The 24,663-nt window shown below is 38.8% G+C and overlaps 1 long non-coding RNA gene across 1 annotated transcript in view; it reads right to left on the bottom strand.

Annotated features, from left to right (window-relative positions):
* Positions 1 to 24,249, bottom strand: part of LOC146500955 (uncharacterized) — a 166,248-nt gene extending 141,999 nt beyond the window's left edge. Inside the window, exon 1 of the long non-coding RNA XR_014869739.1 lies at positions 23,901 to 24,249. This is a non-coding gene — a long non-coding RNA (uncharacterized LOC146500955). The remainder of the gene's footprint in view (positions 1 to 23,900) is intronic.
* Between the last annotated feature and the right edge of the window lie 414 nt (positions 24,250 to 24,663).

Here is a 24,663-nt window from a genome sequence, read left to right as displayed (position 1 = left end):
CTAATTTAGAAAACAAAAAGACACAAAGACAGCTTTGTTTGATGCTTATTCACTTTATTTTTTTCTTTTTCTTAACCATAAAAAGTGTTTTTTTTATCATCCAAACTCATTAAAAAGTCAATATTTGATATGTTGGTCATGTCTGATCAAAGGAGGAAGCATCATCACTGAAAAACTATAAATAACTCTGCTCTTTTACCACCAGAACCCCCAGATGTTTGAAATACATACCAAAAGTTTAAAAAGGCATATTAACTGCATAAAGCTTTGAATGAGAAATTTAAAACTGAGGATCTCCAACTACACATCCACAGAAAAGAGCCTCGCAAGATCAATCTCATGGCAAAACAAATCAACAGCCATGCAAGCAGTGACACACAGCTGCACAACAAACCCAAACGATCAGTCTCTATTTTGGCTTGTGGGTGCAGCCGACTCCGAGATTGATTCTGAACAACATCTGAGATGGTTACGTCCGACCTTTCCTCTCCGCTTCCTGGCTGATGATAAACGCGGTCGTCAGGTAGGCCCCTCTGACCCTCCAAGAGCCCATATCCTTTTGAACACAGATCCTGATTACCCTTGAGAACACACGCATAGCCTCGCACACACATATATCCACACAGGCCTTTGGGGAAATGAGAGTGAGAGCAAGATCACTCTGTCTTGTCTTTGGGTCCAGGGAAGGTGGGCACTTCCCCCACAGTGGCTGGTCAGGGGCAAAAAATGTCTGTGTGTGCTCTTGTGTAGGTGAAGCTCTATGTCATCTCTCTCATGTGACTTTGAAATAATGCTCTTTTTATCTCCAGGGAAATAGATAGTGGTTATATATGGCTAATAACCTCTATATCATGTTTGAAATACCTCATATTATTTGTATTTTGTGTACCACTGACAAAGACAGGTTCATTGACAGAGGACAAAGAGGACAATAGTTATTGTATATATATATTATTTATATATATTACAATGATTAGAAATGTGATATTTTTAATATCCACAAGTTTACCAGGGGATGGTGTTGGGTTTTATTTCAGCCACATGCTAAACAGAATAATTCTTGAACACTTGAGGTAATTCATATGAAGTTTCATTCATCTTGGCTTTGTTGTTGTTCTGTCCCTTTTGAGTGTTACAAACAGGCAAATAATTTGTCTAATGTGGTGGACATAAACCAAAATCTAACCCTAAACCCAGACAGCTAAACTGTGTGATTTAAAATAATTCATTATCTTAACAAACACATTTTTAAAAAGGGAATTTACTTAAGTTGAAAGTGTAATTAAGAAAAAAGGAAAGAAATTTAGGGGGAAAGGACATGATGGTTCACAGGAGCCTCCACTTACAAGTTAAGCCCAATGCGGTGGAATGATGTGGTGGTTAAACTCACTTCCAAGTGTCTTGCATCAGTAGCTCTCGATGGGCTCCAATACAAAGTCTAACATAAACTCTACGTAAGGACAAAAAACCCCAAAACAAACACAGACGTTGTTTTATACATAACTGAGATAGAGATAATGTTAGCAAGCAAATTAAAGTTGGCTGAGGTTTGCTGGGTTTGCTAGTTGCTTTGTGTATCAAGTTATTAGTCCACATTAGCAGGTAAGCTAACATTACCCAAAAGAAAACCAGTGTCATTTAAGACATCTGGAAAACAACAGTCAACATTAGCAGGACATTTGATCCACAAAGGGGTTGTTTGGTTTGAAAAAATACATCTAAACCTTCCTTAAATTATGATTATTTAAGAAAGCTCATTGCAAAAAAGGAAAATTTAGAATGGAAATGCTGCCTGGTCAGTGGCTAGTTTGACACAATACTTCACTAGCTAAAATACTACAAAATACTAAGTTGGCTATAAAGTCAGAATGTATGTTCATCAGTAAATCATGTTATGCAGCGGTGGTACAGTGGGTTGTCTACCAATCAGTGGGTTCAATCCCTGACTCCTCCAGTCTGGATTTTGAAGTACCTCCGGCATGATACTGAATACTGGGCTGCATCCATCAGTGTGTAATTTTTAGAAAAAGCACTGAAGAACTATTGTTAGTACTCAGCTTATATAAGCGCCAGTCTATATAGCATTTCCATTACAAATGTGCATTTGCTTTCTACAGTGACACCAAACATGAGGATGGTAAACCAGCTTATATTTTGGAGAAAACCCAAACATAGTTTATTGTGGAAAAAAAATGTAGGTTTTAATGTATGCCAGTTATTATGATTAGTTTCTTTTGTACACAGGTTGCCAAGATATAACAAACGGATATTCTGATTGCATTGAGTTAGAGTTAGGGCCTCGCTAATGATGGCTTAGTATGAATGAGTTGCAAGAAGCCTTCAGAAAAAAATGGAATCAGATCTTCTGGAGCATTTTGGAGGAATAACTGGAGTGACACACAGTTCAGGCACAATGCCAGTCACAAAGAAGCAACCTATTCTCAATGATGCATTGTTAAAAATGCATGCATCCATGCATATACATAAAAGCAGTCCCTGTACATAATCATATAGGTCCTCTGATAATATCCTATTGATGGGTGACCGTGTGCGTCTTATGGAGGTGTAAAGGCAAGCAGGTATTTAACCCCGAGGTGGTAAATGTTGGCATTATGTCAAGCGGAAGTGAAGAGAAGAGAAAGGTGCCTGTTGAATGGAGGGACATTTCAAGAACAAAAGAATCCCTTTAGATAAATGCCACCTCGACCTGCTTCCCTCAGAGGATAGCATACCCACAATGGCCCTGAGTGCACAAAAGCACAACAGATACACACAAACTATTGAGCATAGAAATATACATACTGCTGCTAACCATAGATGAAAGCTGCTTCAGTAATGGATGGAAATGGTAGCTGCCTTGTATACTCCTCCTGGTATTTAAGGAAAAAGACCGAGTTAATTCAACCAAGAATGTTACAGGACATGAACCACAGCTCATGTTCTGTAACGCTGCAAATTTTGTCACAAGGCTACAAAATAAGCCTTGTGAGCTTTAGCTTGAATTACCATTTTTATTAAAGGCAGTGTTGTCACATTAACATCCAAATTGGTTTATGGTGGCGAAGTGTGAGTCACTTAATTATGGCACAAAAGAGGGGCTACCACTCCTAATTTGTTTTTTGTTTTTGTTTTTGTCAACCCAAACCTCAGATAAAATCTTTTCCTGAACCTAACCAAGTTATTATTTTAGGTATTATTTTTTATAGTAAAATCAGAAAAATAAGAAATCAGAAGGTCTAAAATGTCCAAGTAGGATGAAAGCTGGTTTTTGGCATCCAGTATTTTGATTTGAGGCACTGATTGTTTTTCCTTTTGCCTTGTGAGTGGAGTAGCATCCATAACCCTTAGTTTTCCACTCTGTGCTCACGTATTTTCCTCTGAAACTTTGCTCATTTAACAGGTACCTTTGAATCATCTGGATATATAATGTACTTCCCTTTCCCCCCATGGCAAGTTGGCTCATAATAACCACAAATCAGAAAGTAATTCACTTAAAATGGTCTTCGACCCAAATATTGCACAAATCTGGTAATATTTCAAATTGTTTAACAAAACTAATCTCTTTCTGGCAGACACTAAAATATTTCACTGACCCAAGCTAACTGATGAGGCTGTTTTTTTTTTTCTGTTAAATTAATTAATTTATTATATGAAGACTGGGTGAAATGGAAGGGACAACGGAAGATGGCTCCAGGCATGAGGGTGTGCAGAATTCAAACATGATCAGTAATACCAAGCATCTCATCAAAATGAGCTGAAATGTTTCCAGACACTTACATGTTCCTGCATAATCAATCCTTTTATGTCTTAGAGGATCACTCTTGTTTATTTCAGCCTGGCATATTTCCCATTATAGTCCCTATTGTGTCTGTATGCATCATGATTACTTTGTCTCGATTGTCTGGAATTCATGGCGACACAAAGCTTTTGCTGGAATAACGACATATTGTTTTTGAAAAATTTGCTGCCACGAAGAAGCAAATAAAACAACATGTGAGACAGAATATGAAAAAAATAAATAAATCACAGTAATTTTAGTCACTACATGGCTTCATGTTTGATAGCTGGAGTCCAGGGTTTGGTAGCTGTGGTCAGACTGCATCATGCATTCAGGACCAACAGGACAGCAGTTGAATTGAATAATCTGTCGGCACGTTGTCTTACCTGAGGTGGTATTTTTATTTTTCAGAAACTAGCCCCTGACTGATCAGCTCGAGTCCAACTTGTAAAAACTCAGAAGGTTTTCTTTTTTGCTGACGGTGTGACATGCTGCTCTGATTGATTACCACAAAACGTATTTTCTCTGCAGCCTGATGTATTTCATTAAAAAAATTACCTCAGATGTTAGTGGGGGGCAATATTATTTTTACGCCTTCACAAAAAAACTGAGCAGGAAGTCATCGCCGGCTTTCGACAGCTACGCCTCATGACAATTCAGACTCAGACTTGCCCTGAGAAAATAAAATGGGAGGCTGTTTGCATGGTAATTTTAATTTCTCTCACTTTTGCTAAAAAAAACAACAAAATTGTTGGAGATGAAAGGTAGAGACAGAGTATGACAAACATTTTATTCTGTCTGGATATGTGATAGCTTGGGTCGCTGAAACACTCATGTGCCGTGCACAGCAGGAGGGCAGGATGGAGGGTAAACAGAGACTTGCTTCTCATTTTCTCCTCTTCTTTTATCTTTCTTTATCCAACCCCCCTTTACCCACCTTGGCTAATCTTCACAGGCCGTGGTGGTGGAGAGGAGATGGTGCAGAGGGGTTTAGCGAAGGGCCCTGTGGCCAAAGAGCACCCCCTCCGTAGTCTGCAGTGCATCGCCTTCCTTGAAGGATGGATCCGCCACTCGCTTCCTGGCTGCTCCCAAACTACGTCCCCTCACGAGCTTCCTGTGTATAATTGTCCCCAGCTGTAACACAGGGGATAAATAGGGCCGTGGGGACAACAGATTTGTAATTTTGGGGTGAGAGTGAAAAGGAGGAAAATTGGTAGCAGGCCACAGAAATTAGCATTCTTTTGGCCTTAGAGGGCATTAAACATTAAATAGCTGCAAATTCCCCTAAGTATTGGGTTCTTGGGAGTGAGGGTGCTGGAGTGGAGAGATGAGAGAGGATGGTGGTGGCAGCAGTGTTGGAGGGGGAGCTGGAGATCAGAGCTTCAGAAGGGTTTTTGTTTGGGCCGCAGATGGCTGGTTTCACCACACTTGGTACCTCCTGGGGTGTATAGCCCAGGAGATAGTGTAACTATCTATTATTGATGCTTGTTTAGAAGGCTGTGCTGCGCTTCGTTGCCTTTGCTTATCAGTTTCCATGTGTCTTCCAGTGAAAGGCTTCCTCACAATGTTAAAAAGAGAAGAAATATAACAATATCAGCAGACAAGGATCGCCCACGGTCTGCTGTCCGCATTCACGGCTCTTCCTATTTTGAGCTTTTCAATTCATGGCTTCTGAGCTTCACGGCTTCAAGAATTGTTACGCAGATGTTCTGTAACAGCTTTATTCAAACATAACAGTCGCATGTTGTTCGTTCAGTATTTGCATGTTGCTCTGTGAAAATGGCCATCTGCTGAGCTGAGACAGCGTTCGTCTCACTGGCTGCATCACTGATGCACTTTATTTTTTATTTTCTCATTGAAGCCTTAACCCTAACATCCTCCAGGTCATGGGCAACCCATCTAAAGTTCAGGTTTTGTTTTGAAACTTGCAAGACTTGCAATGTTCCTTTTGGTTTTACTGTTTTTTCTATTTGTCTCTCCCAAACAGGCAGACATTCTGTAAATATTATATTATTTGAATCTAAATCCTTCTCCTAACCTTAGACCTGCTGACCCATCTAGGGTTAGGACTGTCCACCTGTTTTTGTTAATATAATTTATGGCTTTTTGGAAAACCCAAGCTCTTAACATCAGTCAGGTCACTGATGGATTACCTGTGGCTGGGGATAATATCATTTTATCCACATGCTCAACAAATCTGAGAAGCTGAAGTTATCTTTGAAATCAGCCCTCTTATTTTGGCCTTGCAGTTCTTCTTTTCACATATTTAAAATCACATAAAAAGGATCCATTCATTAATCAAGTGGAATGCAGCTGAATTTATTTTTTCAAAGAATTCATTATAAAGGATAAATGTGCTTGGTATAAACTGAATGCACACTGATCAAGTAAGTTTCATTTGACCATAAATGTAACATTTTATACTGGATGTGTGTAACAAAAAATTTGCATGTAAACAAATTACTTGCAGTCGGCGCATGGACATGAATATTTTTTGAGTGTAAGATTTAATTTCGGACATGCAAAATTGGTAACATTTAAAATGTGATCTCATTTGAAATTTAATATCTTTTATTTTTAATGAGTGGCACAATAAGCACGAAGCTAAAACTAAACCTGCCCCTAATCCCAGAAGACACCAGGCTGACATCTGGCAGATGTTGAGAGTCAGTAAAGGTGAGAAAGTTGGATCCTCACAGACTTCTCATTTCAGTCTTGAAGAATAATGGGACGGGATTCTTAAATGCATTCCTCAGTACCTTATCACACTCTCTATAATGCATTCATTAAATCATCATTAAATTAAACACTTGACCCCAGTTCATCAAACTGTTTGTCTTTAACAAAGTCACCAAGGTGCTGCAGAGACGTCTGCTGATGATGACATTGATGGGTTAGTGAGGTATGCTGAGCCTTAAAGCAGAGTTGTCAGTATTATGAAGCTGGTTCTATCTGAACTTAGTAAGGTATGTCAAACACAAACTCTGGTCCAGACCAGGCAATGCTCAGAGCTTTAAAAAACAGCTGTTAATCCTGCTTTATTACTGATTCTTTCATTGAGTGTCCTGATTCCCAAGTGCCCCATGCTCCTTCTCTCTTTGCTTCTCTCTCTTCACTCAGGTGGAATTGGGCAGGGCCCTGATCTTTTTTTTTTAGTTTTCTCATCTGAGAAGTACAACAAAGACTAAGGTGGCCATCCATTGTCTCACTTGCCTGTGAATTTCCTGGCAGTCCACGTCCAACATCACCACTACCTTGAAACTTTGTATTTTTCTTATCAGTATTCAGGCAGGAGGTAGACAAATGTTATAAATGTCTCTGTGCTGCAATATTTACATAATGAAACTGATGATTTCATTCCCATCTGTGTAAATAAAACTCTTCCATTGGTTTTTGGTTTTGCATCCATTCATTCTTGCAGATATGGCAGAGAGAAGCTGTACATTGAAGTTTAAGCAGTATAAACTCTATGCATCTCATTGCCACTTACATTTGCATGGATTCAGTTGGTGAGGCAGAAAATCTATGAGTGTTTTAATGGTTGGTCCTAATCTGCTGTCAAGTCTGTTTTACTGGGCTGGAATTGCAGCTAACAGAGCCCAGATTAGAAAACTGTTCATTCTGTCTTTAGGACATTTATAGCAGAGAATATTTAAAAAACAAACAAACAAAAATGCCACTTCGATCTGAACACCAATTAAAGTGATTTCCATGACTCCTGTACTAGCCAACTAGCTCAAAACTCAATGCGCTGAGGAGCCTTTGATGTTAGTTACTATTTTAGCTTCACATGGTTATGAAAATGACATTAGCATAAAACAATTATTGTTCTACATTTATTTTCTCTATATTATAAATCAGATGTATCTCTTTACCTTATAGCAGTGCTGTCTCAGTCAGCAAACTTTGTCTAGAGTTGGTGAAACTCTGAAGGTTTCTGCAGGTGAACCTGTAGAAGGATTATTGGCTGCCTTTGTCTTCAGATCACTCTCACAGTCAGCTTTTTGCTGGCATTCAGCAGTTGGCTGTCAGCTTCAGCATACTGTTGCTCTCCCCATGGCTGCCATGCTAAGTCTCCAGAGGCATGTGAGTCCATGGCCGCTTGGGGCTGTCTTTGACCCCTCCTGCACCCACAGACTTCCCAAGGTGGAGGCAGGCTGACAGGGGCTGGCGGCTGCCTCCTGTCAAAAACACCCCTTAGTGAATATCTGACTGACTAGTGAACCTGTGTCCTCCACGTAAAAACTCAACTCAAGTAAAATCCAAGTGTTTTAAAAAGCCTGATTTTTAAGGTAATGAGTCATTGTGTTAAGTTATTATGAGTATGATTTCTGACTGGACAAGTTTAATTAGACTGAGTTTAAATGTTTAAACTAGGGGGTAAAATAAATATATTAAGTCCAATATTCACAAGATTAACAGCATTCATTTTGCTATTTGATTTACAGCCTATAGAACATTTAAACAACAGAAGTTGTAGAAGGTGTGTTTTATTGTGTTATCTAATTAATTTGGAAAGTAAAACCCACAATAATTTAGTGGTGCATTGTGTGTTAGTGTGTGTTAAAATGTATTCAGAATTGGCATTTAGATGATGCTTCATCTGATAAATCATGACACACTGCTCTCCCCTACATTTACATTGCATTTATAGTTAAAAGTATCAGTACTGGTATCAGCAATCCTGGCTTTTTATTTACTTGGCATGGATAGCACTACTGAACTCCCGCTTATAACCTTATAATCAGTAATAAATGTGAGGGCTGTGATCAATAGACATCGTATATTTATTGTCAGACTATAATCAAATCTGCAGTCTCAATTTTTCTCTGACTCTGTGGACATTTACTGCACTTTATTGCAGGAGTCATAATTTAAATAAAATTCCCCTGTTTGAAATTATTCTCACACTAAAATCGGAAAAATCAGAAGAACCAGAATCTGACTGCAATAATCTAACTATTCACAAAAATAGAGATTCTAATATAAAACTTTGACATAACGAGTATTAAAATATAAAAAAAAAAATAGATATGTACATATATGTTTGTTCCATTGCAACTGCCCTGCAACCCTGAAATGCACTGACAAGGATTTATTAGAGTCTAAAAATGTAAAGTTTGAACCTGTTTGACCAAAATTAAAGATCCAGAATTAAAAACTGTCTTATCTGTTCGATGCATATTTTTATCTTCAATTGCTGTCGGGTTACAGCTGATTAATTTAAAAGTCAAATGTATAATTTGGTTGGATTCCAGATTTCTATATGAAGGAAAATTTAATTTGATTAAATGGTGACTAAGTGGACGATGCTGATTAAAATGACCCTTTTCCCCTTTACTGTTTTTTTTTTTTTTTTTTTTAAGATAGATAAACGTGAAATGCATTCATACATATTTTTAGCAATTTATTGTTTTATGGGATAGGAACAGTAGAGTCGTCAGGAAAGTGAGGGAGAAGAATGAGAAGGCGGACTAGAATATTGGGAAAGATGCTGCTTCGGTCTAGACTCGAGAAGAAGAGCTATGGTGCCCCCTGAAACACATTCATGATTATATTACTAGCACATTCAAATAGAGGTTCTTTATTTATGCATTGCCATGGCGAATGGCTCTCACAAGCTTTTCTTAAACCAAAATCTCAGAGCTTAACAGGGTGTAACTTTGTAGCAGATATCTGCCGGCTAGTCAACATTACATGCTCTCATTGTTTGGATATGCCTCTAATGCAGGGCTGTCAAATGTATTTTTACATTTTAGACTTTTAACTGTATTTTCAAAAGTTTTGCTACTGATAAAGACCTCCCCCCATTGTCATTCATTCATTCATACTAAACCAAATTAATAAAGTAACATATAACCAATTAAATCACACAAACGTTTGTTTTTTTAAGTTGATCTAAAGTGAAACAAATTGGATATTTTCTGCAAATGAACAAAAACTTTCTGTTTCAAATGTTGCAGAATAGTCAGTGAAATGAGAAACCAGAACTTTTTCAGTAATTTCTTAGAAGTTGAGCCTATTTGACCAAAATGACATGTATGATTATAATTGCACTTCTTTATCTCAGTAAAAACTGAAGCAGATATACGATAAGGATTGTTTCCGCTTCAGATGTGTGTTGTTGTGAAGTGGGGCTGTAGTCATACAGTTGAAAGGAATGACATACCTCCATGTCAGTGCCTTAAACCCAACAATATACTCATGTTTCAGAATCAAGTACACTCTCCTACATACATAACACACTGCCTGGAACTGGTTTTGGTTTTGATACGTGAGAAGAAAGCATAAGCATTCCTTCACTCCTCAGAATCTGGGCTTACTTTGTACCCATACCCCCCACAAAATGTTTTCAGTTGAAGTTAAAAGTATTTTTATTGTATATATGCTCCAGTGTGTGTTACATTAACGGTTGCCGCAGCTTTTCTTCTTCATTTAGTCTTGCGTTTGACACCACCATTAGCTGCTCTCGAGCTTTAGCAGACACTTTCGAGGAGATTACATTTTTATTTGGGCAGAAAGTTGAAGAATTCCAGAAATGTCAAAACTGCAATAAACACACCGTTTCGTGACTGATATACAGAATATAAGCGTGCACATGTGCGATTGAGTAAAAATGAGCAGGCTGTGCTGTAAAATGTTTACACAGTGTTGTGCGTTGGACATAAGAAACACTGAAACCTGCCAAGTCATTAAGAAAGAGCAGAATCTGGCTGTGGCTGTCATGTAATGTAACAAATGGATTCCTGTTTTCTGCAGGCTGAAATTTGCCTGTGACAGTTTCTAATAAATTACAAATCCCTCTCTGAAAAAGCTAAATAACATTTACACTGGGTGCAGTTTGTTCTCTGCAGGTCTGTTGTGGCAAAATTGGAAAATAAAGCCTGCTTCTGCTTAGCGTGACCTCACCTTGCATCCCCATCGCGTGATCCTGCAAATGAAAATGAGACTCGACAGACTGCCTGTCATTTCCGCCTTTTCATTAATTACACTCGGAAAAGAAAAGTCACAGAAAAGAACCCCGAGAAAGAAACTTTTCATCCGTTGCTTGCTGGCACCCGTCGTTGTTTCTCTTCTTTGAAGTGGCAGCTGATTTGAAAGCGAGTGACCCCAGGTTTTCCTCCCACTCTCATTCTTTCCCTCCAATTTCTCCCATCTGAGCGCTGACTTACTCATCAAGGAGGCTGAAATCAAATTAGCAGCCTCTTAGTCAATCACATGTGGATCTTTGGCTCATTACGGTTCTCCCAGAGCTCACCTTCAGCAGAGATATTATTGCTTCTTGCTTTCATTTCATGCTGTCAGCAAACGAGCGCTGAGTGCATCCTAACTTGATTTGCCTGTTCGTATTTACACTTTCCATCACAAAGTGCTCTGACCTAGAAGTCCCCCTGATTTCTCTCGAGTCTTTCTAATGCACGGTTCTTCGGTTACAACAAAGGTAATAAAAACTCAGTGGGAGGACTTGTTTTTATGAACATATCTCCAAGAGTGTCTCCTATTGTGTTGCTAAACAAAGTGACAGAAAGCGCAGCAAGATGAACTTCAGCAGAAGTTGTTCAAGAAATTCAAATCAGCTCGGTTTTTTTTTCTTGGTAAGAAAATCGTTCCTGTATAAGATTAGTGTTCTACATCAAAACCAACCAGTTCTTATTTCCACAACTTCTAACTCTTGTTGAGTCAGATCTACCACCAGAGGTGTGTGTCACTAGCTGGTGTATCTAAGATATCCATCTTGGTATTTGTCCTGTGTCATCATAATAATGTTAGTCTAGGATCAACATTGCAACTGGCTAACTATGTTGCTGTGATGGCACAGCTTTGCAATGTGGGGAAAAATGAAAACAAGATTCCTTGTTTATATAAAACTCTCTTCTGGAACAAATGGTATGTGATTAAGTGATTGCTTTTTTAATCTATAAAATTTTATAAATATATTATCAAGTTAGCCGTTAGCTAAATTTAGGTTATTCACATTGGTTTGCTAATGAAAGCTTTTTAAAGCATTAGCTAATTTCTTGACCAATGCTAAATAAATGCTCAGACAACGTCACTAACCAGTTACAATGTTGATCTTGGACCCACATTATTATGATGATGTGGGAACAACACGGAGATATCAGATCGCGCGTCACTACCCAGTTTCGGCTGATTAGTTCTAGTATGTTTGTTCTTCCCCAAGTCATTCCTTTGTCTTCTGCCAACAAAGGAATGACTTTGTTGGCAGTTTTAGGTTCAAACTACGGTTAGTTAGGGTTTACTCCAACATCTGGGTTAAAGAGAAATGCAGACTCTGATTAAAGACAAGCTCTGTGGAAGCAGAAATACAAAGTATCAAACTGATTCCTTCTGTTGCCAAACTCTTCATCATCTATGTGTGTGTGTGTGTGTGTGTGTGTTTGTGCGCAAAGGTTTAGGTAGATGAATAGAAGTGCTTTGAACCCAAAGAGTTTAGACATCCATTCTGATGAAAATAGGATTAATGTAACTTTTACAAAACATAAAGAATTATTATACATTATTTTTCATAAGGAAAAATCCCAGTAAAAAAAGAAAAGAGGGTTCCACCTGTTTCAGTTCTGAGGATCAGATCTAATTCAGAAAATTACCTGGTGCTAAACTTTTTTAAATACAAGTTTAGATGAATGACACGTATCATATATCACTTGCTTGGTTCAAGTTTTCAATGGTTCATCATTTCGCAGCATGCCAGCAGTGTTCAAAAGTCAGATACCGGTCATATCTCATTGCATTAGCTCATCTGTAAACAGGAAAATAGGTTTTTATTGTATATTTAAAAGTTGTAGTCTTTGAAAGCCGTCCTTGATCGGCACTGAACAGTCGGACTGCTAAAGCTCCATATTTAAGTTGAGTGTTCAAAGCTCTTTTTTTCAAAACACCAGCTTGTTGGCTGTATGTTCAGAACTCTGTTTTGGGACAGCAAAGACTTTGTCTTGCACAGATCCAGATGCAGGTCACATTAGTGCAGTCTGTCTCTCTGATTGCAGATGCAGACTTTTTTTTCCATCAAATAGTCTCTTCTAGGGGTTAATTTGTGGGGTCGACCAGTCCTTCAAAAATTGCAGACTATTTTCTGTACACTGGAATGATATATCCTTTAAAATCCCACTCCAGACTCATCAGCATCCACTGACTGTCTCTTTGTGATGGCCTTAGAGGGTAGCTTTTTAAATCCTGGCATCTCAACAGGATGCATTTTGGGCAGCGACAAGAAACAATGTAATTTGGTTGAGAGGGCCTGTTGGCAATTTTACAGTGACACAATGATTTGCTAGAATTAATCTGAATTAATACAGACACTGTGATACATCCGTCCTTCCTTCTTAAACCATTTATCCCTGAAGGTCTTTGGTGTGGTCTCATTTATTTTCCAACTACCAGCTACTAAAATAGCTAACCTCATCGCAAATCACACAGAGAACTGAGACAGTGGAGGCTTTCATGCTCTATTCTGTATCAAAACCATTTTTATGGTGTTGAATCGCACCAACTACAGTCAAAATCAGAAAACAATGTGAACGTGTACCGTATATTTAAAGATTTTATCAGACTGTGCACTATGTGACTGTAATCGGTGGATGATAAAAGTTTTCTGGTCTAAGTGCTGCTGACTAACAGTTTTCTTGGTTTTCACTTTTTCTGTTGAGGCTGTCTTAGATCACACCATAACATCCATCCAGACGTCAGCCTTTGTTTCCTGCCAAGCAGATTAAACAAAAGTCCAAAGTTTCCTCTCAGGGTGAAGCCGCAGCTTAAATTCAGGGAGTGTGAGCTGAAGCCTTTCCACATATACATACAGCCTGCCAGTTATGCCACTAGCAGACAATTTGGCAGCATTACAGAGGCTCACAGAGGAATACTTTGTGTTGTGGCTGCTAATGAGGTGTTAGTCCAGACTCTACCTTGTTGAAAATCTTGTTGGTGAGTGCCTCTTTTGTCATGGCCTCCTTCTAGTCCTGAAATGCATTTCATAAGGGTTTTCACTGCAAGGATGTCGTCCTTTGAGGGGGGATTTCCAGACGCTTAGCTCAGCGCTGACAAGCAGCATGTTTGATCAGACTTATGGCCACATTCAGCTGCAGTACTCACATGTAGCCTCTTCAATCAGGAATTGAACTCTCACCTTTATGTGCACTTTCATCCAAGCAGCCAAGCTTGCTGTCAGTGGTGGGTGTTTTTTGGGTGTTTTCATGACACTAGCTGCTGTTTTTATTAATACTGAGGAGATACTGTAATGCTCAGCTCACACAACACAGTATGGACTTCATTAATGTCTTGAGTCTTGAAACATAGCATCACAAGAGCCTCTCAGACACCTCACAGCGAGCGGTTAGTAGGCTGTGTGATTAATTATCTAACTGTATTCCCATTTCTGTCCTCTTCGGACTTATTTGCTTTTGGTCCAAAAATACAAACTAATGAGATAACAAGTACGGTCTCTGATAAATTGCCTGTTAGTGGAAGGTCAGACGAGCCATCTGGAAGACCTGACAGAGCCTGTTCCAGCGGTGGTGGTGGTGGTGTGTGTAGTACATGACTGTTAATGATAATAATGCTGCCTAACAGCCTCATGGGCACCTTGGGAAATTTTAAAGTGGAGAAATGCAGAAAAAGTACAAGATATACAAGTGCAAGTAACTTAAGCTGAAGTAAAGGACAGTCAGTATATTTATTTATTCATTTTAATGTCAACTTAGATCTCCATACATATAATTAGATTTCCATTTCCATAAAATGCCACAATTACTTTTAGTTTTTAGGACAAGCTTCACAAACAGAAGCAAATAGTGCATCTGTTCAGGACTATTTGTAGTTGTAAACTGAAGCAACATTCAGTGCTGTTGTTTTCTCAAAAGACATTTTATTTGTATACTTTGTTTGTACATGAGGCCAATTCACAGTGCTTTGCATAATACATGAAAAACAAAAAGCCTGCGAGCTATAAGAAAAATACATTTAAAACCTTTGTTTTTTAAAGGGCCAAATAACATAAATCGGATTAATGAAATCAGAACTTAGAACTTGCAGTAAAGAAAGTTGAACATCAAACCAGTATGAAGTGACCATTGATGTGAACCTGTGCTACATACATAAGACCTAAAATGAATGTATATGAACAGGGAACCCATCATGGCTCATAGCAACTGCTAATCACACTCCACTAACTCGAGCCAGCTGACATTCCCCACCAACTTTCAGGCACATGCCCCTCATCAGGCGTTGAAGCAACGCATTAAAGCATTAAAGCTTACAGCATTAAAATCCTGTAAGCTTCTTCAGTTCTAAGGTCAAATGGCAGAGAGTCCCAGATTTAAACCCAGTGGGAGTATCCCCCCAAAGAGGGACTAAAGGACCCCCTGATGATCCTCTAATCACCTGAGCCAAGGTGTGAAAATGGGTTGGGTCCCAATCAGCCAGATTAAGCCTAACCAGCCTTAAAGAAGTCACTTTTCTTTGCAAGCTCCTTTGACTACGATGACCTGGATGACTGAGAACCTTCACAGACATAAAAGGAAGTCATTGATATTCAGGTAGAAGAAGCCTCCCCCAGTTCTCCAGCCAACACTTGAGTGGTTATTAATTCAGAGTCTGAGGAACAATAATCATAATTGCATCTGATTGTTTGTCTGAGTTGCTTATTTGTATGACTTTGACTAAATGTCATTATCTGCTGCTGCACAAATTCACCAACGGCATCTTCAGCAGGAGCAAAATCTGCAGAAACAATAATCTTCTTTCCTCAGGAGATAAGGTCATAATATCTGTCAAGACCCAACAATTTAATAGTACTGGTTTATCAGCACAGCCATGCCTCAGTGTCCTCTACCGCCATTATCATAAATGAGGCTGTAATGGGAGGTATTAGACAGGAAAATCCCCGACAAAACATCTCTATTAGTACATCTCACTGTTTGGTTGGCGAAGTGTTCACTGCGATATTTACACTGGAGGTTAAACATATTTCAGGGCAGCTAAAACCTTGCAGGATTTAGTACAAATGCCTCAAAATAAGTACATTATTTCCTGAGTGACAACCATAAAGAAAGTCATAAAAAAGGGAAACAGTAGCAAAGTCACAGGCAGCAGTTTCTCCATCACTTCCAATCTCCAGTCACCACTTTTTGACGTGTATTTTCATGTAGAGTCATTCCTAACATTTCTTATTACATTTACCTTTAACGTTTCATTGTGCACCATTTCATTTTTGTGGCGACATTTCAAAAATTTTTATGGCGACATTTCAAAAATTTTTATGACTAGCTGGAATGAGCCACTACTCTATCCAGTCCTGCCAAACTGCAGTTTAACGTGTGCATCTTACACCGAGTCATGATTTTGGCTGTCAGTCATATCAATAGATCTGAATTTCTGTTTGGAGACATTATACTCCAAATAAGCAGCTCTCTGGAAGCTACAGTGAAGCCTTGGATGGAAGCTAACACAGGGCAGGTTTATTAAACTTGACCGAGATTTTGTGGGAAAGTGCCCTGTGAAGATCCACGAGCCAAGTCAAACTTGGAGTTTACAAATTAGCAACTGTTAATAGTTTTGCTCTAACAGGTACTTATATATACAGAAGAGGTCAAAATATCTGAAGATTTTGTCTGTAGAATGGGTCGGACACTAAAAGGATTGAACCCTGCTCTAATAGACCGATCCTGTTAATGGTAAATCCCAAAAGTTACATGACTCCTGTTTAGCATGACTTGAAAAAAAGTGGGAAGGAAAAACAACTTTTTAACAGAAAGAAACCTCCAACAAAACCAAGTTCAGCGAGAGGCAGCCAAAGGCTTTGGTTGAAAGATGACTCTTTAGCATAGCGATGCACGAACAAAACCAAAGTCACGATGCTGGTGGGGTTGTAAAGTAGAGCTCGAGGATAGACGTGGATTTTGGATGAGACTTCCTGAACACTGAGGAGGATGAAGTGTTTATGGGGAGGACGACTGCATGTTAATATGACCGGTTGTCAGGGATATTTGAAGAAAAGAGACCAGTAATTGTCTCAAAGGATATGAGAAGAAAGTTCACTGGATAATGTTTGATACTCTGAATGTCAAATAAAAAGTGAGTCACATTTAATGCTTTAAGAATTCAGGTACTTTCCAACCACACACTTGCTCACTGAGGTCAATGTCCTAAACACCAGTCAAATCCAGCGGTTTCTCTTGTTATTTTAAATACCCTTTTCATTGTTCTTTTTTAAACCACAAGGAAATTCTTCTGGACAATTTAATTGTTTTTAACCAATCACACAGTCTTTATGAAGCTCGATGTTAAGATAAAGACAAAATAGAAACTCAAGTGTCACTTAGGAATCAAAAACCACATGGCTTACAAACCAACACTAATTCTTGCAAGAGCATCTACGTGGATTTTCTCTTGAAGGTTGCAGAAATAAGAGTGTCACAGCTGGACTCATACACGCTTCTTCTACATTCTGCACTAACCCCAAAGGAAAAGCCGTCTAAGAGAAAAGCCTGTGGAAGCTGCTCTCTCTTGTTAACCCAGCAGGAGAGTAATAGAAAAAGCTTCTACACAGTGCAAAGCTTTGCCCCAAAATAAACTATTCTGTGGTTGTGTGTGCACATTTGTAGCTATAATAAGACTTGTATTCCACACTGTTGTTTGGATCTTATTGTTGTCTGGTACTTCCCAGGCTTCGTGTATGGAACGTGACATATTTTACACTCTGACCTATTAAAGCATGTGGTTTGAGGGGGCCTGGCGGGGTTTTCCTTGCAATAAAACCAAAGTAATGTTAAAATGTGACAGCACTGCGGCTCCCTCAAAGGGCAGCCTAGGCCGAGCTGGACATGATGTGTGTTTCTCCGTGTTTACATGCTGGCTAAACATGGCAAAAGCAAACAACAAATTTAATATTCTTAACATTATGCGTGTTAGTATATGTTGTGACTGCAGCTACAAGTAGCTACAAATATGCTCTGCAGTTAATCGTGTTTGCAGACTATTTTAAGATAACAAAGCCTGATTAGGCATTGTAATGAGAGCAATGCCTTTTGGATTGCAGTGGACTCTGTGACAAATCCTATTAACATGAGGGAGTGTGCTGTATACTTAAAACAGTATTCATGATTTAAGAATTAAGTAATGTAAATAATACTTTGAGGTCAGCATAAGTTCTCGTGAATTGCTTTGCAGCAATTGCTGCAAAAAAGAAATTATCCTCAAGGAGAAGGAAAAGCCTTTTTTTTTTTCAGTTTTTCATTCTAAATAAAGGTCTCAGGGTAATTTAAATGAGTATAGCATCAGCAGTGGCAGATAACAGACCCAGGCCCAGATCAGCAGATGGTAAATCTCACGTGGGTTTCTATTTGAATTGCTACCCACCTCCAGCTCCCCCCTTACATGCTGTTCACGGGAGTCATTGTGATGCTGTATTCTACAAGGGGTTCTTCCTGACCCAGAAGAGAGCCATATCAGGTGTCCCATCCATCACTTTTCGGGTCCGCAACCTAAACCCATATAAGCGGAATGGACAGGAAGCAAAACAATCTAAATGGCTCTTTTTAGTTTGAGGTACCAGTTGCTAAAACTGGTTCCGAGCCAACCCGCTAAATGACTGCAAGTGCTAATATCAATCAATCAGATCCACTATTTCAGCCCTGACAGAATGATGCAAAGTATTCTAACACAAGAACACTTAGACATTGGGATCCTGACATATTCTTGAAAATAAAAATCACTTAATTTTGTATTTTTTAACCTGTCTTGAATAGCAGTGAATGCTAATTTGTGTGGGTTCTAAAAAATAAAGTGAAAAAATAATGATTTTTTTTCCACTTTATTTTTAACCGTAGCCATACTTGGTTCAAAGACCCCACCTGGACATTTGTCCAATAAATTTCGAGCAACGTTCTTTTATCTTTTCTTACTCACCTGCAATTTCAATTAAGAGGTCCTAATCTCCTCTCTTCCATCTATTTCTCTACTAACCAGAGGTTAATAGAGAAAGAGATGGAAGGAGGTTTTCCTTTTCTTAACTAGATGTAAGTAAACTCTCCTATGTGATTTAGGGTTTTTATCTATCTTTTCAAAGATCTTTTTGAAATTTCTTCTTGGCAATAAAAGCACAAATAAACATTCTGATTGGCACACATTGAAAATTGTTAAAAACATTTCTCCAGATGTCATTTTTCTTGTTATTTTTCTTCAAAAAATACGGTTGGGGATTAAGGGTTAAGATTCCGTCTCACATCACTGGGATAATTTCAGTGTTCATATATTGTTTAAGCGTATAGTTGAGTGATAAATTGAAGGAAAACTTCTTGACCCCTCCAGGGACGGGGATGTGGAGGCCTTGTTTTGCATTGTTGGGACCTTTAACAGGTATGATTTCAGTCCAATATGTCAGGACGAACATTACATTACAAACCCAGTATAATAGCAGATAATCAATAATTTCATTTCTGTATTTTATGTATATAAGTTTAGATTAGTTATTTATAGTTGGTTTACACAGCTTTGTGTATGTATGTGTATGTATGTGTAATGTGTGTATATAGACACGTGTGTGTGATCTACATTGCTGTGCTTGAGAGCCACCATCTACCGGAACCAAATTCCCTGTATGTGTCTGCACATACAGTATACTTGGCCAATAAACACGATTCTGATTCTGATCATCTGTGATATGTTGTTTTCTGCAAGCAAGTACAGTAAAATCCAATGCAACACCAATACTGTTCCATATTTTGAAAGCTTCATAGGTGGACGGACTAGTACTGCGTATTAAAGCAAATTCAAAGGAAAAAAAGCACTGAGATGGATGTAAAATTGCCGGTGATTGTAGATTTGAGTTGTTCATCTAAAAGGCTGGAAGCCATAGTAATACCTTATTACCAAGACATCCTTCAGCTGCACTGCAGAAGACAAATGTTTAACACTATTCAGCGTGTTTGGTCACTCCGAGACCTCGACAAACTGCAATTTAAGAAAGGACAAAAAACCTGCAATCCAACCATAAATAAATCACCGGACAGAAAATGTGTGAATAGTTTGGCAAAAATGCATCAAACACAGCCCAAACAGTCGAACAGTATTATTGGAAGTTGGAAGTCTTATTCACACCTGTTTTTTATCTTTAACTCTCCTCACAAAAAGCAGCCGTCTGCATACACGTGTATTTAATTATGCACGGCAGCAAGCCAGAAAGTTTACGAGTGCAGGTGTTTTATATCTAATAAATGCTCCACATAAACACATTTATTTCCTTTAGCAGAAATGTATGTGTATTTACTCCATTCTGCTTGCTCTACCATATCTCAAATTTCACACATAATAACAGCTCAATTGCTTCTTTTCGGTGAGATGTGACAGAGGAGGCTCATTTGGCATGATGTGCTGTTACAAGGCTCATCTTTATCATGTGAAGGTGGTTGGGATTACTGTGCAGATGCCTCATAACGGAGCTCACGCCTGCTCCAGCATCCATCTATGCCAGGCCCAACAGGGGCTCACACACTCATTCACAATAAACATCCATTTACGCATTAAATATGAGGATTATTTCTCTAAATGTGCATTTATTTTTTTTTCACCTTTGTGTCTGTAATTGTCTTAAAGATAAAGAAGCGCGGTGGAATGATTGTTCTGTTTACCTGAGGCAGTTTGGTCCCACTAAAGTGAGTTCTGAATGACGGATTGCTCTCTTAATCTAAATCTAATGTACATGTGCTCTCCCATTTCAGCTGAAACCATTATTGGAGTCATTGCAGGTCACAGCCATATATTTGCAGATTATGTTCAGTCTTATATTATTAACTGAATTAAACCTGCAGCGCATCCATATTTCATGAGATGAGTTTAAAAGGACATGAGGCTTCCCATTTTTGATCATTCTCCTTATATAACGATGCACAGGTAGCCAGCAGCATCCACTATTTCCCTTTTATAATATGCATAGGTAAAACTGACCTGTCCTCCCACTCATTGTAGTAACTATAATCGAATAATAAGGGAATGGATAGGTGGTTGGAAATCTTGTGATTTTTGTATAGTACTGTAGCTTCCATATTTGGGTTTCTCACACACAGAATGAGCTCTCCTCTCAGCTGTTGAACAGTGGATATGATATTAACATGAACAAATACAAAAATCCTAAAAAATAAAAGGAAAATGGATCTGCAATAGTTGGGCTTTAACACTTTTGGAGCTTCACCTTGTATCACGATGTAAACACGTTGGACATTTCAACATGGGAGCCTGTGGGGAATGACTAATTCTGGAGCCTCGAGAAGATATTAGAGGAACTGCAGGTTTTGACATTTTATTTTTCAGCCTTGTAAGTTGCTACTTGGTTTCAAGCAACATTTCTTTTAAGCACCACCAGGCTGTAAACTCAAACAGATATTTAATCTTTTAACTGTGACATCAAAGGTTTTTTAGATCCTATCTTTCTCTCTGTTTGGTTACCTAAACCTGACCAGAAATAGAAAAAAATTAAATAAATAAAAGTCTTTTAGAGCTCTAGGAGGACGTCTGCTCAAAATCAATCCTGAAAATGTTTTAGTGTCACAAAAATGAGGCATAAACACTTTCTGGTTTCTCTGAAATGTTTAGTGAACGTCTTCTGAAGATGTCCTTATTCAAAATACTTTAAAGAAGATGACAGTTCAGAACTTTCTCTGCTGTTTGTTTGCTCTCTGTGTGGTTTGCAAGTGCCTTTTATGCATCCTTCCTGTTGTTGACTTCGCTTTTAATTGCCCCCTGAGCAACTGCCCTGCAAACGCATTTTCAAAGAAGTAACGTGGACGAGGTTTAGTGATTGAAAGATGCTGAGCTTCCCTCGAGCAGAAACATTCGGTAAATCACTGTATCTGCTGTAATTAAGGAATGGAAATGAAGAGGCCTGTATTATTTGTGGTTTTGGCGATACACTTTATGATATGCGTGCAGGATTTGTGTGTGGCCTTAATTTGTAGGTTTTTCAGAAATTCCTCACAGACTGGATTTGATTTCTGGTGCTTGATATGAAATACGAGTTGAATTAAAGCTTTTCATATCTCTCTGCCAATCGCACAGATAGCTTTTAGTGGCCTGAAATAAATGGATGCAACATATAGCACCGCAAAAATGTAGAGAATACACATCCTGCCTTCGGTCCCCAGAAGACAGCAGATGGATTCAAAAAGGATATATATTTGTTTTTGTCTCCGAGCAATCAGTGCTTCCTCCACTCCAACAAGACAAACCTCCGGATGAAACGGGGAAAAGCTCAAAGCACATATCTCATTACAGGCTTTTGTTTATGGCTTTGGCTGTCCTGAGAACGGATCCTCTCAGTGTGTATTGCCTTTGAATCATCCTCTTTGTGTCTGACAAATTCCATGAATTATTTGGATTTCATGGGAGTTACTTAAATAGCTACTTAAATGGGAAATCCAAATCCGTGGAACTGCAGTCCACCTGAGGTGACAGCTCATAGAAATGAACACATTTTGTTAATGCTTACTGAAAAACGTTTGAGGCCTAGGGTGCAAGGGAAACACATGAGTTCCGTATTATATTGCTTTTGTGCATTTATTGTAAGACTAAATATTTCCATCTGCAAAAACTGCTGTAATGAGCTGATTTATTTGACTGTCAATAAACTTTGCAAACAGTATCTGTTCCTAATATGTTCATAAAGCTTTTCAACTGTTAGAGGCAATATAAGCAAACTGTGATTTGGTTTCATGGGCTGATGGACGGAACAGTAGATTAGTGTGTTCTAGTTGGTATGGTATTCTTTCATATTTAGAACCCTTTACTTTTTAAAATTATATTTCTGTGAATTAATTTACCACCTTTAGCACGGTGAGTATCTGGCAGCAGTGTGGTGGTTTGCACTGTCGCCTCACAGGAGACTTTAGGTTCCAACTAAACTCCAGATAGGCATGCTAGGTTAACTGGATATTCTAAAGTGGCTGTAGGTGAATGTGAGCATCGTCTGCAACAGGCTGATGACCTCTCACCCCAGGAAAGCTGGGAGAGGCTTCAGCTCCACTGAGACTCCATCCACCACAGATGGATGGATATTTATTAACTTTTACATAACCAAGAGGTGAAACTCGACTGTTTTTCAAAGAGTGTCTTTAGCAATGGCAGGCAGCATTAACCCGAAAAATTTTTTGATGGCAGGAGAAACCAGAGCTCCCAGATAACATGCAATCTCCACACGGAAGGTCCTGCACAGGCTTAAAGCCAGAAGCTGCTTTCATTGAGGCAACAGTGCAGGCGTGTTGTGTTTAGACGATGAACACCAATCATGGAAGACCATATATAAAATAATTAATCATTAGAAGAAGCGATGCATTATATCTGATGTAGTTACTGGATAATATCCACTGGGCAGGTTGGCTAATAAACACACCAACGCATTCATAGTTGTCTACAAATTAGATTATTTAATAGGCTGGGATTAGGTTGCATTTTATTCACATGCTAAACAAGCTAAGTTTCAGAACCGAGAAGATGTTACCTTTTAAAACACATTTTCTTACGTGCAGTTTGAGTTGTTCTGTCAAAAGTAGATTGAGGTAAAGCAAACAGGTGAAAGTTTTATATAAAGAGGTGGATGTGTACCTCCGGAACCAACCTATGGAGTCAGTCCATAGAACAGCAGCCTGCTGGAACCAGGAGATCAGCTGATGTTAGGTACTGTAATTCTCTCTGTGAAAAAGTAATACTCAGAGTTGCAGCATGACTATGTTGGTTTGTCACTGTATTTTCACTGTTGGACTTTACTACCGTAACTTTGTTTCAGGCTTAAGCAAAAATTTTATTTTTGAACAGTGAATGATTCAAAGTGTTTTAGCTCCTCCCACTTTAAACTGTCACAGTCGAGGGCAGACTGTAGGGGTTGACAAAAGGACCCAAAACGCAGACTCCAAGGAACAGGGAACAGAACTTGAAATGTTAACAAAAAGCGAGCCGTTTAATATGGCTGGTAAAAAAGGTACAAAAAAAAAGGGCAAGGCAAACTGAAGCAAAATTAACACAAACCTAAACTGGGAAATCTAAACAAACAATAAGAAAAACGTAGACAAGAAACTTAGAAACATGGCATGGCATAGGAAACATGGCGTGGAAAACAGACGACCTGACAATGGCTGTGTCCCAATTTAGGGTCTGCACGCTTGAAGTACGCGCACTACGTACGGTGCGTACTATGTACGGTGCGTACTATAAGTACGAGAAGTGCGGAAGTGAGAGGCTTGTGAAATGGGACAGTCTAGCCTTCGTTGCGCTGTTCAGGTTGCCTAGCAACCATGATACTAACCGCGAGAAACACGAGATTGTGCGACAGAAATGAAGGAGAAAAATGTTTTGTTGGTCATTCATTTTTGTCATGACATCACTTTGATTAGTTGAGTATCTGAGGCTGAGACCACAGGACTGTAAAACATGATTGTTGGGCTTTATTTCTATACTGAACAGTCATTTCAAGAGTAGTGAGTAAATAACAATTAGCTCTTGTTGTTAATGAGACTAAAGTCATCTCACTGTGGTAATGTAAATATAATATGGCCAATATTATAGTATTCACACAACTTTGCCGATATGTGGCCAACAGCAATGTTTTTCGTTATTAAACATTCTCACATAAATAAGTGACGTCATATTCAGTACTTACTTTTGACAGTTCACTCTTCGGCAGCTCCCTTCTGCCGTATTTTGTGGCAAAATTATCCACACCCACCGCCTCGCTATGAATTGTGGAATATATGGGACCACGAAGCGTGCACCGGCCCACGCTTGATATTTGGGGAAATCGACGGCGCATTTGGAGTACACTTCGAATTGGGACAGTCGTCGTCGCGTGGCGGTGACGTAATCGCACTTAAAATGCGTACTTCAAG

The sequence above is a fragment of the Neolamprologus multifasciatus genome, chromosome 16 (assembly GCF_963576455.1).
Source record: "Neolamprologus multifasciatus chromosome 16, fNeoMul1.2, whole genome shotgun sequence".
Lineage (NCBI taxonomy): Eukaryota > Metazoa > Chordata > Actinopteri > Cichliformes > Cichlidae > Neolamprologus > Neolamprologus multifasciatus.
This window is presented reverse-complemented; position numbering and strand designations above follow the sequence as displayed.